Below are 5222 nucleotides of genomic sequence, written 5' to 3' on the forward strand. Positions count from 1 at the left end.
ACAACATTAGGCCACAACACAACGACATAGCCAAAACACAACAACATTAAGCCACAACAACATTAGGCCACAACACAACATTAAGCCACAACACAACAACATTAGGCCACAACACAACGACATAGCCATAACACAACAACATTAGGCCACAACACAACAACATTAAGCCACAACACAACAACATTAGGCTACAACACAACGACATAGCCAAAACACAACAACATTAGGCCACAACACAACATTAAGCCACAACACAACAACATTAGGCCACAACACAACAACATTAAGCCACAACACAATGACACAGCCACAACACAACATCATTAGGCCACAACACAACAACATTAAGCCACAACACAAGGACATTAAGCCGCAACACAACAGAAATGCTCCCGACCACTAGGGGGCAGTTGGTCTACAGAAACTGGCAATGGACTCTATGCATAGCACGCCTACGTATTTCTGGTGAAATCTCAGGGGGCATTTAAGGTTCCGATTACAGAAACTTTTTTTTTCATTTATTTTGGAGTTGTCCTTACTCAGCCAATTTTTGGTCAGACTTCTGCTCATTTGTTAGCGATCATATCTTGCCCAGCTTTCAACTTTGTTTTGAAAATGTTTTATTTGTTTTTTTCACTTACAACATGTCATTCCATAAGGAATATTATTTGATTAATTTATTACTTTTGCTGGCAAAGTTTAGTATAGACGGTTTCAACGGCAACAACATAAACAAACATTACTGCGCATGCGCGCTTTTGTGGCCCTAACTTAACTTCCGGTAGACATCCAAATACAATCAGTAACGACAGCTAAGTCCCTCTAGAGTAGATTATGTTTTGATAACAAGCAAAATATGTTTGCTGCGTAAATCAGACGGACTGAGATGCAGCGATAACTACTTGGACGGACTTTTTAAAAATGCAAATTTATTCTCTGCCAGCAGGAGGCGCTTTAAAGCGGGAGAACGAGGTTTCCCCGGAAACGGCTGTTGGGCTGTAGTTACACAAAGCAGCGCTGAGCTTACAAACGCTACTTTATCAGGCATATAACTTGCTAGATGAAATGAAAATGACATCGAACATTTTCTAAAGACAGTTGTCCTTCAGAAATACAGTGATATAAAAACACCTGCGCCTCGTTTTGATTTTTAAACGTGCATTATGTGCTCATGTTTATTCAACGAAGCCATTTGAAAAATCGGTCCGTTTTGATATCGTGGCGGGTCGCCACAAATAAATAAATGTATGTGAAACACATCCCACAGCACAACAACCTGAGCCCAACTTCATTACTCATCACTTTAACTTTAACTGTGTTTGTAGCCGGCGCCACTAACAAGACCGATAAACAAACACAGACCGGAAGTTAACTTCGGTCCAGGCGCGTGCGCCCGATGAAACCGTCTATACATAAATGTAAATACAGCAATTACAAACCATAGTTTCTTATTTTGAAATCAGAAGTTAAGCAATACCTAAAATCTATTTACACTTTGATAAACAAGAAAGCTGTTAAGTGTATTAATATATGTAAACATTTCCTTTTTTTTTAATGTAATATTATTTTTATTTTATTTTTTCTATTTCATTGTAATTTTGTATCTTTGTGTGTGTGTGTGTGTGTGTGTGTGTTCGTTCACCCCATGGCTACTGTAAAATGTTGTATTTGAGTGATTCATTAAAAAAAAAAAAAAAAAAAAATTAAGGTTCCGATTCCGCAATCTCTTGTCAATGAACGATTAATATAAAATAATATTTATACATTTTATTGCTATAATATAACAAATTAAGTATACCACTGTAATATAATTATTTAATAAAGAGTTCCATGTCCCGTTTTGTGAGGCTTCTCTAAGGTTTTTACACTTCTCCCCTGGATGAAGAAACTCGATAAGTGGATTCAGAGTAGTAGATGTAAGGATTTTAACATCACTTCTGATACTTCAAGAATGACGACAGCATGCGGTTCTACACTGGATAAGATCTAAACCCTTACATACTTTACTATATCACTGAGCAGTTTAGACCTATTTATTTTTTATTTTTTTTGTCGCAGTGGTTGCCTGTTTGTTTAAAAACCTCTTCTGTGGTTCTGAGCAATGTGTTAACGATGATTCACCCAAAAAATAAAAATAAAGCTGTCATCATATACTCACCTTTATGTCGTTGTAAACCCATATGGCTTGCTTTCTTCATTGGCATACAGAAATGTTGTAAATAATGTTCGTGTCAGTCAGCTATTTAGATCATTTTTTCCCCACAGAAGAAATTCATAATGGTTTAGAATGACATTTGGGAGAATAAGCTAAAATAATTTTTTTCATAAGAGTACTGGCATGTCCATTTTTAAAGTTGCCTTCAGGTTCAGTGTAGGCAAACTAACTGGCATTGTTATTACATTGTGTGGTGTGTATTTTCTGAAAACATGTCTCATCCAATCTATATTTGAGATTTAATGGCCTTTTGGAGGGTTATTGAACCTGCATCCCACAGCATGGTATGTGTGACCAGAGCAAGGACAGCTAGAACGAGGAGTGAAGTTGGAGTAACAAGCAATGCAATGGTAAATATTGATATTATATTGTTTGTGACAGAGAAAGAAAATGTTATATTTTTATTTTTTGATGCACACGTTACATGTATCATAATTATTTAAAATTTATTTTGACAGTGTCAGTCTCTGCAGCCCTTCGAGGAGTTCCTCCTCTTCATGGTCCACCTTTCAGTCGGTCTTCCACAGAGAGATCTGGCCTTACACAAAACACTTGGGATGGATTCATTTGGTTTTATTTGTACAGACTAGAATATAAAATGCAAATTAAATATAATGTAAATGCAAATATATATAACTTTAATATGGTTTCTTGCTCACTAGTGAAATCTAAACATGTAAATATAAACACGTACATTTTAGAAACTTTGATACAATGTAAAATACTAATAACTGTGGTAGTGTAATATGGTATGGCTTTTTTTCTTGTTTTTTAACACTTCTGCCACTTGGAGGACTGATAGGTCAGGTCGCTGGTGACACCACTGTAAAGCGTTCTCCTGAGATGAAAAACAGAGGTATAGTGTAAATTGACCATTAAAAAATAAAAATCTTCCACCACTGTCATTACTTGTTGCATACATTATGAATGGAGGCATATTCAATATGATTGTGTTTGTCTTTTTTCTGCTAGGGCTAATCATATAGGCATGTTATACATTATGAATATAGCAAGATATGAAAAGATGATGTAACAATATTAGACAGTCTACTCCTACCTTAACCACTCTCTTGCAAACAGAACAACCGTCCCACTGACAGGACCTGGCTTGACTCTCTAGGCGTACCAATGGGGCATGTTAATATTATTAATCAAAGTTTATTAATTATGTCATTCATTCGATAATTTGATAATTATCTTACTTACCATTGTTCTAGGTTTGTGCCAGCTCTGCTCCATTCAGTGCAGCTCTGTACAGGAGGAACTGCATTGATTCTCAGTTCTGAATAGTGTGCTGTCTGGTACAGTGCTGCAACAAAGGATGGGACTCCTTTAAAACAATCTGTGAAGATAATTACATTGGGTTACATATTGAATTTATTTCAGTTACATTTTAAATTGTTACATTGTAAATTAAATTATATTTAAAATAAATTATGAAAAATTAATAGTTTATATAATGTTACAAACATGTCAATACACTGTAAAGAGTTCAGTAATATTTCAAAGGATGTCCCTATCCCTCTTAACCATTTCTGATCTTGTTTGCTTTTTCTGAACAGCTTCATCATGTTTGTGTTAGGGATCCCTGTAAAACTGCTATATTAAATGTAAACAATTCAAGCTTCAGGTTACAGATAATAAAAGTTGAAAATATAACAATAACTGCCAGAAACTGTCAGACTTACGGTTTATTACGATACATGGCAATCTAAAAATGGGAACAGTGTTTAAAATACTTTATATCAAGTGAAGGCGTTCCTATCAGAGCCACAGATGCAAACAAACGTGGATTACCGGGAGCTCTGCTGTTATTTCTACTATCTCTTAGGAATGATAAAAACCTGAGGTGGAAGGAGTTTATAGCTAAACTCTTAATTTAGCCCTGCTATTTTAGCGCTGATGAAATCGGTGCAGCAGCGTTATCCATTAGCTAGATTTCCTAGAAGACGATAGAACAATACTCACCCTAAAGTTGTCAATGTAACTTGAAACGTTAAATGCCCTTCTCCGTGCGATGAAATTCATTTACAGTAATCCGGGGAAGTTCTTGTAAAAGGAAAAATAGATAGTACAATTCGGCAACGAAAAATGCTACCTGTCAAATTATGATTTATTAATGTCTACACCTACCACAACCCTAAACCTACCCTTGCAGTAATGCAAATACAGTAATTACAAGGTGTGTGTTATAAATACAGTGTGTTATATTCGCGGTTGTGGCTAGAAGGGATACAGCTACCGGAAACTAACAATAAATAATTTTTTCTACCTATTAGATTGTGTTTTATTAATGTCTACACCTACCCCAACCCTAAACCTACCCATACAGTAATGCAGATACATTAAATATTGTTCTTCAGCATGAGAAAAAAGACGCAATATTGATTTGCGCATGCGCAGTAAGCCCTGGTAGGAAAATCTGACGGGTAGGATAAAATGTCAGGACACCGGCACAGCACCGGATTTAAGTAAGCCCCCTGAGGAAAAACGCGGAAATGACCGTGCATAGCAGAACTAAACTGTCCAAATCGAAAATAATATTGATTTATTTTCTGCTCGATTCATGAATCGATACATTAAGATTACCAGGATATCAAAACATTCAGTGAAAACACGTTGTTCATTTAAAAATCGATTACATTTGAGAATTTCTTGTGGCGTCTCGAGGAAATAACTGTCAACACTGCCCCCTAGTTGTCGGGAGCATTTCCGTTGTGTTGTGGCTTAATGTCGCAGTGTTGCGAGTTTGTTTGCTTTTTTAATTGCGTTGCATTGTGCACTACTGGGCCACCGTAGTCTTCACCTTTTCTGACCCATTTCAGTGTTTACTAATGAGCTGACGAGTTGAATCAGGTGTGTTAGATGAGAGAGACCGTGCTCGGATGCTCCAGGACAGTTTTGAAAACCATTTCAGAGACATGTTCTTAATGTAACTCATATTTAACATATTACATTCATGAACAGTTTTAAGGCAGCTTTAATCGCCTTTTTGGTAACTTCATGC

The 5222-nt window shown here is 36.3% G+C and overlaps 1 long non-coding RNA gene across 1 annotated transcript; it reads right to left on the reverse strand.

The window, feature by feature from the left end:
• Nucleotides 1-2743: 2743 nt before the first annotated feature.
• LOC131529549 (uncharacterized) lies at nt 2744-4281 on the reverse strand. The gene is made up of 4 exons (XR_009268121.1): nt 4184-4281; nt 3422-3557; nt 3273-3331; nt 2744-3053 (listed from the first exon to the last, which is right to left on the reverse strand). It is a non-coding gene; the product is annotated as an uncharacterized LOC131529549 (long non-coding RNA).
• Between the last annotated feature and the right edge of the window lie 941 nt (nt 4282-5222).

The sequence above is a fragment of the Onychostoma macrolepis genome, chromosome 21 (genome assembly GCF_012432095.1).
Source record: "Onychostoma macrolepis isolate SWU-2019 chromosome 21, ASM1243209v1, whole genome shotgun sequence".
NCBI classification, from domain to species: Eukaryota; Metazoa; Chordata; class Actinopteri; order Cypriniformes; family Cyprinidae; genus Onychostoma; species Onychostoma macrolepis.